The sequence below is a fragment of the Oryctolagus cuniculus genome, chromosome 4, assembly GCF_964237555.1.
Source record: "Oryctolagus cuniculus chromosome 4, mOryCun1.1, whole genome shotgun sequence".
In the NCBI taxonomy this organism is placed as follows: Eukaryota; Metazoa; Chordata; class Mammalia; order Lagomorpha; family Leporidae; genus Oryctolagus; species Oryctolagus cuniculus.
The window spans coordinates 65,792,137-65,806,705 of NC_091435.1; the positions used below are offsets into that span (position 1 = coordinate 65,792,137).

Here is a 14,569-nt window from a genome sequence, read left to right on the forward strand (position 1 = left end):
CTCTTGTATAGGTTGCAGGTGTTCCCAGTGGTGTGTTTTAACTGCTGTGCCAAATGCCTGTTCCCACCACAATATTTCTATTTAGAATTTATTCATATAAAATAAAAAAAAAAACCGATTAATTCACAGGATTTATTCTTGAGGCAAAGAAGGGGTATACGTAATGCTCACCCAAAGGACTAAAGATCAATTTTAAAAAGAGAGCATTCTATTTTCTGGTTCAATATAAAAGGAGCTTGAAAGTCACCACTCCCTTTTAACCATAAGCAAAAAGCTAAGAAAACTGAAAACTGAAAAAAATCAACAGTTTTTCTTAAATATCTAAGAGTAGTGAGATCACAGGAAAAGTATTGACACCACAATTAGGCAGACAAGCAGAATCAGAGAATAACTTACTGGACAGAGACTGCCATAATAACGAGGGCTGGAGTAGGCAAGCCTGAACTTTAAGTGATGAGTTACTGGAAGCTCAGTGTGGACAAGTATGAGTTAAAGACTCTGAGGGGCCCCAGTTCTGAACTATTCTCCATGCTTTTGCTGTAAATTCAGGAACTGGACTAGGTTCTCTTGTAAACAGTGGAGAAAAATTCACTCAAGCTTCCAGTGGTGTGGGACAGCAGCCACTTTGATATACAGCAACTTTACTTTAAAAAAGGGGTATATTCAGGAGAAAGTATTTAATTACTTATTTGCTGGGGGTTTTATTAGACCTGAGGAAAGGCAAATTCCCAATTTCAGGTGGCCTCTGTCTCACCTATAGAAGGAGAAAAGACCAAGAAGCACCTGTGAAGTCCACAGTCCAGAGTCACAGTGTCAGTAAAAGTCAGACACACAATCATGGAGCTATAAAACTCTTTCCCTAACCACACATCTTAGCACCTCTGTATAAGACTTCTTTATTACCATTTCTCTTATCCAGCACACTGTATTCATTAATAAAGAAAGAATTATAAATCATGCTAAAAGAAAAAAATCTTGTTTTAATAGATAAATTAGGAATCAGAACCAGGTATGGCAGGTGTCAGAATGGGGATTTGAAGAAGCTATGATTAACATGCATAGACAGAGTGGACAGCATGCAAAAGCAGATGGGTAATGTAAGCAGAGAGAAGGGAATTCTAAGAAAAAAGTGAACAAAAATAAATGTTAGCAGTAAAAATATCCATGTAATAATAGTCTTGACATCAGCATGTAAGAATCACTGAACTTGAAAACACTTCAATAGAAACCTTGAAAACTGAAAAGCATGGAGGAAAAACTACAAAAAAAAAAAAAGCAGAAGAGAATATGCAAGAACCCTGGAACAACTATGTTTGTGGAATCAGAATAATGTAAAGGGAAGAAAGGAACCCAGAAAAAAAATTCAAATAATAGTGACAGAGAATTTCCTTAGTTTAATGTCAGATGTAAAACCACCTATCTTGGAGGCATGGGAAACACTAAACAGTATAAATACCAAAAAAACAGACAACAAACAACCTCGCAAACAATAAAACACAAAGTTTATAATTTTCCAACTAGAGGAAAAAATCAAACAAAAAAGTCTTGAAAAAGAAGAAAAAATCTAATGTAAAAAGGAAAAGATAAAATTTACAACCCATTCTTCCAGAAACCATGCAGCAAGAAGAGAGTAGGTTGAAATATTTCATATTCAGAGGAAAAAATTAACCTGGAAATTAATTATCCTTCAAAAGTGAGGCAAAGATAAGATCTTTAAAACTTGAGGGAATTAGTTGCCAGGACATGTGCCTTGAAAAGAAGTTCCTTAGAGAGAAGCGAAATAACGTAAGTAGAACCATGGATCTGAATAAAGAGGCTAGAGAAGGACTAAGTGAAAATAACATACAGAAATTTATTTTGCTTATTTTTTAGGTAAGGGCGAACAGTTCATTCAACATAATGGCAACAGTGTAATTATGTATGATTATATGTTTATTTATAACACGCAAAAATATTCATTATATATACATATATATGCATACTAAGATGTGCTTATATACAAGTAGAATAAATGACAGCAATGACACAAGGTATAAAAGGGAAGGATTAGGATTATTTTATTATTATAAGGTACATATATGTCAAAAATATAAAATATTAGGGTATCTGGGTTTGATTTGGGACCCTACATCTTATGTACAGACTTTGTTAGTACAGATCCTGAGAGGCCACAATCATGGCTCAAGTAACTGGGTTCCTGCCACTCATGTGGGAGACCCGTCTGTGATCTTGGCTCCTGGCTTCAGCTTGGGCCAGCATCACGAACTTTAGGCATTTGGGAAGTGGGCTGATTTATGGATTCTCTTTCTCTTTATCTTTCTAATGAATAACATGGTAAAATATGTTTTAAAAATCCTCTAACTGATATCATAAACTTAAAAGATTCCCCATTAAGATTAGGACCAAAAAACTTAAAAAAAAATCAGGACCAAGGCAAGGATATCTCTTTTAACCACTGATTTTCAATATTGTACTGTTAGTCATAGCTGATGAAGTGACCAAGAAAGATAAACCTGAAATTTTATAATATTATTTATAATTAGCATTCTAAAAGTTAAATAGGTATGAATCTAACAAAATATATGCAAGATCCATTTGAATAAAACTATAAAATTTTGATGAAAGAAATCAATGAAAATGTGGATATGTGTTCATGTTCACGTTTAGGAACATTTAGTATTGTGAAGGTAAGCATTATCCCTGACTTGGTCTATAGATTTAGTAAGGGACTACTCTGATGAGAATCTAGATAATGTATGATATTGTGTGTGCTAATGATTGCTTTCACACTACAATTGCAGAGCTGAGTAGTTCACATAGACTGTATGATTCCCAAGACTAAAACGTTCTCTATCTACTGTTTTCAAATAATATTTGGTGACCCTTGTTTTGTAGCATAAGCACTTTTAGGACAAGGACTATAGTCTATTTCATTTTCAGGGTCTAAAACAAAACCATACTCAGAATTTATTGTCAAGTAAGTCTCTGATGACATATTGAGTGTAGGAATAAATTAACTCTCCCAGGAGATAAATCATTATCATGCCAAAATATACAAACAGATATATTCAGATAATCTGTGTTTTGAAAACATATGTTCTTTCAGCATTTTTTAAAGATTTACTTGTTTATTTGAAAGGCAGAGTAACACAGAAGGAGGGAGACATACACCCATACACACACACGTACATACACACAGCGAGAGAGAGAGAGAGAGAGAGAGATCGAATGGAACCAGGCAAGAACCCTATCCTGATCTCCCACATGGACAGTAGTGGTCCCAGTGTCTGGACCATCTTGAACAGACTTCAAAGGTGCATTAGTAGAAAGATGGATCAGAAACAGAGCAACTAGGACTGGAATTGCACTCTGATGTTTGATGGCAGCATAGCAAGCAAGAACTTCACCCATTGGGTCACAAGGCTAGCCCCTCTTTCAACAAATTTAAGAAAATGTTTATTACATTGTTTTTAAAAATAAGGTTGCTTATTAATTTTAATGGCATTGTTCCATAGCATACTGACTCTCAGCCCAGGGTAGAGACGGTGTAGCTCAAAGAGATTTTTAGGTGTGGGGTCCATCTAAAATTACAAAGGCTTTTCAATATTTCATGTGAGAGAGAGAGAGTGAGAGAGAGAAAGGGAGAGGGAGAGGGAGAGAGAGAGAGAGAGAGAGAGAGAGAATTGTTTTTTCACTTGATGAGACACCCCCAAATATCTGCAACAACCAGGTCCAGGCCATCCTGAACTCCAGGAACCAAGAACTCCATCTTTGATTCCCATGTGGGTGTCAGGGATCCAGGTACTGGAACCATCATCTGCTGCCTCCCATGCTGTGCATTAGCAGAAGGCCGGATTTGTAAGCAGAGCAGGGACTTGAACCCAGGCACTCTTATATGGAATGCAACATTCCAAATGTTGCTTTAACCACTGAACCAAACACATACCCTTTGCTCATATTTTAAAATGGAATAATTATAGTTAGAGCCGAAAGAAACACAGATCCTCAAACCTGAAAGAAACACAGTGCTTGTTCACTGGACAATTGCTTTATTTCAGGAGAATTGAAAATGTTTTTTACATAGTTTAATTTGATCTCAATCTTTTAAAGTAGGGATTATTATGACTCTCTGGGTAAGGAAACGCTAGCTTAGAAAGATTACAAAATTTACCCAGTTTTGTGTCATTAATAAGAGTCACAATTGTTTTTTTTGACAGGTAGTTAAACAGTGAGAGAGAGAGAGAGAGAGAAAGAAAGGTCTTCCTTTTCCGTTGGTTCACCCCTCAAGTGGCCACTATGGCCGGTGCGCTGCACTGATCCAAAGCCAGGAGCCAGGTGCTTCCTCCTGGTCTCCCATCTGGGTGCAGGGCCCAGGGACTTGGGCCATCCTCCACTGCACTCCTGGGCCACAGCAGAGAGCTAAACTGGAAGAAGGGCAACCAGGACAGAATCTGGTGCTCCAACAGGGACTAGAACCTGGCACCGCAGGCAGAGGATTAGCCTAGTGAGCTGTGGCGCCAGCTAAGAGTCACAATTAAAAGTTGTCAAAGTGTTCTGAGCAAGTTCAATATTTTTTTTCAATTATTTTCTAAGTATGTACATATTGAAATTTATGAAAAACAAAGAAAAAAGTCTTGAGACAAATACAATTATTATAAAGTCAAAACACATCCTCAGGCAGAGCACAAACAATCTCAGAGTTTATAAAAATGATGACAATGAGAGGCTTGGAAAGTACAAGTGTGATGACGATAACTTGGTGTCAATAAAGTAAGACCTCTTAGAGGAATCAGCGCTAGAGCTGATGCTGGAGAGGGAGGAAAGAACAACTAGGTAAAAGAGGAGAAGCAGTTTTTGTTCTGGCTTGTGTAGAAGGCGGAGATGCAACTTTCAGGTCTTGATAGCTGAAAATAGTAGAACACTGGGACTAGGGAGGGAGGTGCTATTCTTTTGACATTTGGTAAATTCTTTAGATTTTAGGATTCCTAAATAAATTCTGCGAAGGAAGTGTGAAATGCAATTAAAACAGCTCCTGCACATGTCACACTGAATAGACAATGTTTTTTTTTTTTAATCCATTTTGGAATGTCTATGTGTAATGCAAAAAGTTAGTTAATATTGAGAAATGATGAATTCATCACACAGAATTTCTATTTTTTTTTTCTCAGTACAGTGGCTAAATCAATTGCATGCATCTCACAAGTCAGTCAAATAAAAAAGAGTGCATTTCAGGAAAATATTTTAAAAAGCTCATATTCTCATTACCTAATCCAAACAATTAAAAAAGCAAATAACAGTAAAATTTGAGGAGTCAAGTATGGTCAACTCCAGAGACTCTCATAGTCTGCAAAAGCTAAGTACAATGTGTGAGGAGAGTTTCCTTAGGGAGTCAGGGAGTTGGCTTGCGTGCTGGTACATTAACCCTACTTAGAAACACTTATCATCTTAAATAATTAAAAACTCTGATTTAAGGAGACAGTCTATGCCGATGGAAGTTCCAGGAAGAGTTACTGAATGAAACAATGGACTCTATGGGAAAATGTGAGAAAGGAAAAATCATTTTGATATTATTTCTCTTGGAAAAACAATGTTATAATCTCAGATTTTCAGAAAAATGAATGAGGACATGTTTTTCATCAGACAATCATTGAATTGAATAGGGTGAAACTTATGTGAATATGGCATTGCAGCGAGCTGCTGGCAAGTGAGGAAAGTTGCAGCTGTACCTTCTTTAGAGTACAGTGGCTCTAATACAATAAGGAGTTCAGAAAGTTAGGATGTGTTTAATGGTAAGTGTCTTTCAACATATCAACAAACACTTCCTCAAATGATAAAAAGAAAAACATTTTAGAAAACAAAATGCCAGTAATACATTATTCTGTTTAATATAAATGTAAATTCAAAATTACATTTATAAATAGCATAGGGATTCTTTTAGTTTGCTTGTTTTAGTGGAGGAAATGCTCATCATATTTTCTCTTCAAGTACACTTTTGTTCCTGGAGCCAAATGGAAAGAAAGGTTTGTGTATCGGTTGATGCACATGGTCAAAAATGAACCAAATTATAATAATAAAGGATTGTAAGGGATAAGAATTATTCTGTTTAGGTTTTAATGGCAAAGATTTTTTGCATGCAGGGCCATTCTAAAGTCTAGATTTTTCTAAAGGAAACTACTTCCTTTAATTTATGTACTTAACAAAATAACTTCTCAATTATAAGGTTTTTATAAATGAAAATGAGGTATGGACAACAATAGAATTATTGATTCTTTATGCCACTGATGGAAGAGCCAATCTAACAGAGTCCTTCTAAAGTAATTTAAAAAGCAGTGTGGTAAAACATAAAAACAAGGATTTCTTGTCATTTATTTTACTTGTTTAGTAAAGTACAGATGACAAGGGATGTTAGATTATTTCTTTGACCTTTATATTTGATTCTCTAAAACTTGACTTCTGATGACGGTTCATAAATTTCTGGTCCATATGAATGACACTGCAATTTGAAATTTGGGTTTAACTGTTCTGAATATCTTCTCAAGAAAGGGATTATTATTATTATTTCATAATGATGTGTTAAATTACATTTATGCTTAGGCGTGACAATGAAAATGGTCACATTCATTATTCTTTTCACTGCTCATTTTAATTTATAAGAATAATTATGGGACATCCGGGTGAGAGTGTATTTATATACAACTCATAGCAAAAACCTAAGCAGGTGCTATTGTCTGCATTGACAGATGAAGGAATTGAAGACAATAGGAGTGTTGTATTAAAGTTCATTAATTAAAATATCTCAGTTCACAAGGCAAAGTTGAGATTCAAACCCAAGATTATATGACTTCAAATCCCTCTTTTTCCTAAATAGCGCTACTTCCTATGACACTAATGTTTAGCATCAGTGGGGATGAAGAATTCCTTTTACAATTGAAACTGCTCTGAAATTGACCCTCTGGTGGGTCTGTTCTCTTCCCTCTGTGCTGACATTCACTTGATAAACAGGGTGGTTAGGGCAAATCACTATGGCTAAAGGGAAACATCACAAGTAGACCCTTTAAATACACTAACAGTATAGGAAACTTTGCCATTCTAGGCTTATTTATATTCTATGTTTCTAAAGATTGTAGTTTCTGGTTTTACTAAGTATCCATACTCTAACTTGGTGTAGATCATAAAAATGATGAACAACACAAGAAAAAAAGAGTTTGTGTTGAACGAGTAACTTGATCTAGACATTCAGTCCTGTTAATATTGTTTTTGGCTTTCTATTAATTAATTTGAAATATAGAAAGAGATTTTCTATCTGTTGGTTTCTCCCCCCACCAAAAAAAGTAAATAAATAAGAGCCCACAACAGCCAGGGTCGGGTAAAGCTGAGGCTAACAGCAAGAAACTCAATCAAATCTCCCATGTGGGAAGTTGGGATCCAAATACTTGAGCCTTCATCTTCTGTTCCCTAGAAGTGTTTTAATAGGAAGCTGAAGTGAGGAGCAGAGCTGGAACTTGAACCAGGCCACTCTAATATGGATGTGGGCATCCCAGTTGTATTAACCAGTGTGCCAAATGTACAACACAATCCTTGGGCTTTAAATGGTTCTGTTCTTTGAATACCAGCTATTTAATACATTAGCAATCATGGGGCTGGCATTGTGGGTTAGTCTGTTGCCTGCAGAACTAGCATCCCATATGGTTACTAGTTCAAGCCCCATGTACTCCATTTCTGATCTAACTCCCTATTAAATCACTTGGGAAAGCAGCAAAGCGCTTGGGCTGCTGCACCCACAAGGGAAACTCAGATGAAGCTCGTATCTCCTAGCTTTGGCCTGGCCCACCACTGGCATTGCAACACTTTGGGGAATGAATCAGCAGATAGAAGACTTCTCTCTGTCTCTCCTTCTCTGCTTTTCAAATAAATAAATTAAATCTTAAGGAAACCCAAATATTTCTGAAATTACCACTTTTGTAGTACCTAAGCAAAATTTTAATTTATTTTTGGAATTATTTATAAGATTTCAAAGATACTATTTGAATTAATGTATTTCATATTAAGCTTTTACTATAAAATAAATTCACTTTCATGGTTAAAATTCACAGCAAATAAAATAAAATATCAAACCTATTTGGCTTTTTCCCACATTAATACTCATTCCAGTTAGTCTCAATATCCAAAAGAAACCACTATGAACTGTTTTCTTTGAATTGCCTGTCAAAATTCAAATAATAAATTCAAGATTTACTGGTTTATCAAATTATTACAGTGCCTAATTACTACACTATAAAAATAAGAAATTGTGCAATTCAACTTTTAATTGTTTTTGACTTTACTGTTAGTTCCTGGTAATTATTTTTATGTTGCCAAATGTCAATATTTTTTGTTGATCCTCAAACATTAAGTCCTCTGTGCTGTCTGGGCTGATTCAAATTATCAAAGCTAATAGGCAGCATTTATAATATGGTTTTCAAAATATTTTGTACAACAAAGACAAAAATGTGACTTTTAGTAAAATAAATAAGATTTTTTTTGACAGGCAGAGTGAACATGAGAGAGAGAGACAGAGAGAAAGGTCGTCCTTTACTGTTGGTTGACCCTCCAATGGCTGCTGTGCACCGCACTGATCCAAAGCCAGGAGCCAGGTGCTTCTCCTGGTCTCCCATGTGGGTGTAGGGCCCAAGGACTTGGACATCCTCCACTGCACTCCCGGGCCACAACAGAGAGCTGGACTGGAAGAGGGGCAACCGGGACAGAATCCGGTGCCCCGACTGGGACTAGAACTTGGGGTGCTGGCGCCGCAGGCGGAGGATTAGCCTATTGAGCCGCAGCGCCGGCCATAAATGGGATCTTATAGCATTAAAAATTTGGGTTGGGGACTTGGCCTAATGGTTGGAATGACTGCACCCCATATTGAAGTACTGGCTTTGAGTTGTGATTGTGGCTTCTAAATTCCAGCATCCTGTTGGTGCAGATTCTGGGAGGCAGCGGGTGATGGCTCAGGTGTTTGGAAGATCTGTCATTCAGTTGGAAGGTTTGAAATGAGTTCCAGCTTTGGCCCTGTCCAGTCCTGGCAATGTGGAAACTGGATAGTTAATCAGTGGATGGCCCCTTCTGTCTGTCTCTGTTTTACAGATAAATTTTAAAAGATGCATTACCAAAAAGGGGTTTGTGTTTAAACTAGAAGTTAAGAAGCCCGTATTCCATATCAGGTTACCTGGATTTGATAACTGATTCTGACTCCTGAATTCCAAATCCTTACTAACGAAGATCCTGGGAGGCAGTGGAGATGGCTTTTTAAATAGTTAAGTTCCTGACATCCATGTCAGAAATCTCAATCAAATTCTTGGCTCTCTGCTTTGATCCTCAGCCTGGCACAGGGCCAGTGTGAGCATTTTTGGAGTGAACCAGTGGATGGCAGCTCTCTTTCTCGCTGTTTCTCAAGCAAGCAAACAAAAAAAAATATTCAAAATGCTGAAGTTAAATGAACCTTCCTTTATTTTTTGCCTACTTTACTGCAAATCTTCTGGGTTATATATGGCACATAAATGATGAAATTTGTGAATTCTAACATTACGAAACTAGAACCTAAGAATAATTCTGTCTTTCTCACATGTTCTTGATAGTTTGGCAGCATATAGAATACAAATATTTTTCATCAAATGATTAAAGATTCCATTTTACCTCTTGTTCCAGTGCGGAGGTAATGCCATTGTGTGTTATTTGGTCTAGAAGTACTTAGTGAACTTTCCCTTGGATGTCATTTTCCAGATTTTTCCTCTGTGGGATTCACTATGTCAGATCTAAAGATTTGATAGTTGCTGTTTTCATGACAAATAATCCAGATCCTTTGAATCTGAAACTTCTTCAAATTAAAATAGTCTGTTGTCTTCTGACTGGTTCCTCTCTCCATTGATTTTACTTTCTTCTTTGGAAGCATTTATACATAGATTTAAGACTTCTCTGATATTTATGTTTTTTTTTCTGTCTTAATTTCTATGTGTTGGTTGTTAGTTCACCATTTTACATTCATCTTAAAAATCACCAGATTGATTTTAATCATTTTCCGTTTTCTTTTCCTTATACTGTATTCATAAAAAGTCACAACAATTTGCATTATTTTCAATTATTATTTCCTTTGTCACTTGTGTGATCATCATTATAAAAGATATTTATCAGCATAATTAAAATTTTGTATGCCACCAAGTTTTCTACTGAGTTCATTCATTTTATATATCCTTCTTCATGCTGTTCAATACACTTCACTCTTTATTTGTATGTAGGAGTGTAGTTCAAAAGGCTTATGGGAAAATGGAATTAAAGGATAAGTTTATTTGGGTGCAAGCTTTTTTTAAAAGATTTATTTTATGTATTTGAAAGAGTTACAGGTAGAGACAGAGAAAAAGAGAGAGAGAGAGAAAGAGAGAGAGAGAGGTCTTCCATCCACAGTTTTACTCCCCAAATGGTTGCCATGGCCACAGTTGAGCCAATCCAAAGCCAGGAACTAGGAGCTTCTTTTGGGTGTCCTATATGAGTGCAGGGGTTCAAACACTTGAGCCATCCTTTGTTGCTTTCCCAGGTCAATTAGCAGGAAGCTGGTTCTGAAGAGGAGCAGCCTGAACTCTAACCAGTGCCCATATGGGATGTAAGCACTGCAGACTGGGGCTTTAACCTACTATGTACATCATTGTAAGTAAGTAGTTGTTTCCTCTGATTTTGTGCATGCATTTTCCCAACACATCTTCCTTTGAAATAAGGTTGGGGAAAGTTAGCCCCTGCCTGTGTTGAGAGAGTGTAGGAAGAGAAGTTACTTTATTGGTTGTGAGGAAGAAATTAATTTGATGGTATTACAGATCATTGTAATGTAGAAGGGAATAAAATGAGAACTCACGGTGTACTAAAATTTATCTCTGTTCAACAAAGGTATTTTCTGGTGAATGCTACTAAACTGGTTTTTTTTTTTTTTTTTTTTTTTTTTTTTGACAGGCAGAGTGGACAGAGAGAGAGACAGAGAGAAAGGTCTTCCTTTGCTGTTGGTTCACCCTCCAATGGCCGCCGCGGTCGGCGCCCGCGCTGATCCGATGGCAGGAGCCAGGTGCTTATTCTGGTCTCCCATGGGGTGCAGGGCCCAAGGACTTGGGCCATCCTCCACTGCACTCCCTGGCCACAGCAGAGAGCTGGCCTGGAAGAGGGGCAACCAGGACAGAATCCGGCGCCCCGACCGGGACTAGAACCCGGTGTGCCAGCGCCGCCAGGCAGAGGATTAGCCTAGTGAGCCGCGGCGCCGGTGCTACTAAACTGTTAAGTCCTTGTATCTCTTCTCTAATGTGTATTTTGAAAAAAAAAATATGATTATTAATATTACCAAGGACTGTCTTATTATCTGAACTTGATCTGTTCCTTTTATAAATATTATGTAGCAAACAAAAATACTATTTTAAGTGCACATGACATTTCTATTGATATTTCAAATTTTCACTAATAGGAAAAAATGAAGACCCAGAAAATAGAAATTACAGATCAGTGATATTTTCTCAAGAAGAAAGAGATATATCATTTCAGGGGTCACAGAAAATCAACTGAGAAAATAAAAGAAATTATAAAGATACATGAAATATAGATGAAGCAGAATGATGCTTTCTGAAGGGTTAATGTGAAGTAAATTTTTAACAGATTATGGAAAAACACATTTAAAAATTCTAAGTACTTGGTTTTGTTGTTTCTACGTCTCTTATAATGAATGAGTAGTATAAAAATAAATGAGATAAGGTGATATTTGTCCTTCACCAGGAAAGACTAAGAGAAGTAAATACTGATGAGCTCTTTTGAATTATACTTCAGCACCATCTAGTACACTTATTTGAAGGCCAGAATTGGTGCTTTAAATTCCATACTCAATTCAGTGTCAGAATGTCAATGCTTGTTTGGGCAAAAGACCTTTAATTATTTTAATTTTATTCTTTTTTAAAAAGGAAATTATGCACTTTCCAAGTTGGCATTAATTTCTGAATAGGAAAAATGATTTTCATGTTAAAAGAAATAAACAAACTTGGATTTTAATTCAAGGAGTGAGAATCATGGAAAAATATATTATGTAGTTCATAAATAACTGAAATATTATTGCAATAACATTATTTTCAGTTTCTATAATCATGCTCAACTACAAAATCAATTGGCTTATATATAAAATAAAATAAATTATTGTTAGGATAATGACCAGGCCAATTTTTAGTGTTTGTGGTTTAAAAAACTACATATATTAGTATTTGTTTTTGTTTACTTGGAAAGCAGAGTGACACAGACAGAGGAGAAACACAGAGAAATCTTCTGTCCACTGGTTTACTCCCCAGATGTCAACAGCAGCAGTGACTGGATCAGGTGTAAGCCTGGAACCAGGAGCTCCATCCTGGTCTCCCACATCGGAGTCACAGACACTTTCTGCTTACATGAGTGGTAATTAGCAGGAAGCCAGGTTGGAAGCCAAGTAGCCTGTACTCAAACTGGCATTCTCATGTGGGATATAGGTTTCCCAAGGATGGCTTCGCTTTTTGTCCTCAATGTCCGCCCCCATTTATATGTTTAATAACAAATAGAAGATATTGCCTGTGATAAGAACACAAGCACAATTCAGCTGAATTGCATTTGCTTTATATTCAAAGGTCCAAATGTTGTTTTGATGTTCTTTGAGTTCTGATATCTAAATGTATACATTTTTATTTTCTGTAGACATGAAGCTAGAGCAAAATAAACTACTGAACTGCTGGAATAGTTGCATATGTTGGTGGGAATTATTTCATTGACAGATCTACCTGTCTACTTTGTTATTACACTTTATCTTTTTTTAAAAAACATTTATTTAATTATTTAAAAGGAAGAGTTTATATATGTATGTATGTATATATATATATATATATATAGAGAGAGAGAGAGAGAGAGAGAGTCAGAAATATCTTCCACCTGCTGGTTCACTCCCCAGATGGCTGCAATGGCCAGGCTGAAGTCAGGAGACAGGAGCTTCTTCCAGGTCTCCGATGTGTGTGCCAGGGGCACAGGAACACGTGTCTCTTCTGCTGCTTTCCTAGGCACATTAGAGGGGAGCTAGATTGGACGTGGAGCATCCAGGACATGAACAGGTGCCCATACGGGACTGTAGCACTGCAGGCCTCAGCTTAATCAGCTGCGCCACAGTGCCAGCCCCTATTCCATTTTATCTTGTGAAAATCACACTAGCATGCAATGATGAAAAAGTATTGCCAATAAAGAACTTTGATATCTAATAGGCCTTATTACCAGTGTGCTGATAAAGTGAGCAAATCTGCCACAAAACAAAATCTATAACTACATGTTTTCTTTTTGGTTGGGCTGTGCTTTATCCAAAAATGTGGAATTTACTGATTTTGGCATAGGAGATCAGTTATTTTTGAGGTTTACTGTGTTGCATTGCTATAAAATACAAAAAAGGGCATTAAAAGTAAAATAAGGGAAATTTCACAGTATTCCCTTGGTTCATGTCAACCGCAGTTGAAAACAGTGAACTTTGCTTTATGCAGGTCCTCAAAACAAATACAATAGTATCAATAGCACAAATGACTTCAAGGAGCCAACTGAGGAGAGAGTTCACCTCAAAATTATTATTTTATGGTTCTAAGTGATGTTGATCTTGTTAAATCATGTGAATGTTGAATTATTTTATTAATTTATTAAACTCCATTACACTATTTGGCCTTTTTTTTTTTTTTACATGGTTTCTGATTCAACTTTTTTTTTTTTAACTTTTATTTAATGAATATAAATTTCCAAAGTACGATTTATGGATTACAATGGCTTCCCCCACATACCATCCCTCCCACCCACAACCCTCCCCTTTCCCACTCCCTCTCCCCTTCCATTCACATCAAGATTCATTTTTGATTATCTTAATATACAGAAGATCAGCTTAGTATACATTAAGTAAGGATTTCAACAGTTTGCTCCCACACAGAAACATAAAGTGAAAAATAATAGATGATTTTTTTTTAAATGATGATGAAATCAGATCAGACCTATTGTCATGTTTAATCCCAGTGAGAGTCAAGTTGGGAGTTGATAATTTCTTTCTTTTCTTTTCTTTTTTTTTTTTTTTTTTTTACAGAGGATCAGTTTAGTATACATTAAGTAAAGATTTCAACAGTTTGCACCCCCATAGAAACACAAAGTGAAATATATTGTTTGAGTGCTCATTATAGCATTAAATCTCAATGCACAGCACATTAAGGACAGAGATCCTACATGAGGAGTAAGTGCACAGTGACTCCTGTTGTTGACTTTACCAATTGACACTCCTGTGTATGGCATCAGTAGTCTCCCTATGCTCCAGTCATGAGTTTCCAAGGCTATGGAAGCCCTCTGAGTTCTCCGATTCTTATCTTGTTTAGACAAGGTCATAGTCAAAGTGGAGGTTCTCTCCTCCCTTCAGAGAAAGGTACCTCCTTCTTTGAAGACCTGTTCTTTCCACCGGGATCTCACTCGCAGAGATCTTTTGCCAGAGTGTCTTGGCTTTCCATGCCTGAAATACTCTCATGGGCTTTTCAGCCAGATCCGA

General features: G+C 36.6%; 1 long non-coding RNA gene across 2 annotated transcripts in view; it reads left to right on the forward strand.

Moving 5' to 3' along the window:
• LOC138849487 (uncharacterized) overlaps positions 1-14,569 on the forward strand; it is a 91,435-nt gene that overhangs the window by 9,617 nt on the left and 67,249 nt on the right. The window contains exon 2 of one of the 2 annotated variants that reach the window (XR_011388356.1): positions 10,568-10,677. This is a non-coding gene — a long non-coding RNA (uncharacterized lncRNA). Of the gene's footprint in view, positions 1-10,567; positions 10,682-14,569 lie in introns of both variants that reach the window. The other variant, XR_011388355.1, reaches the window with a different exon arrangement.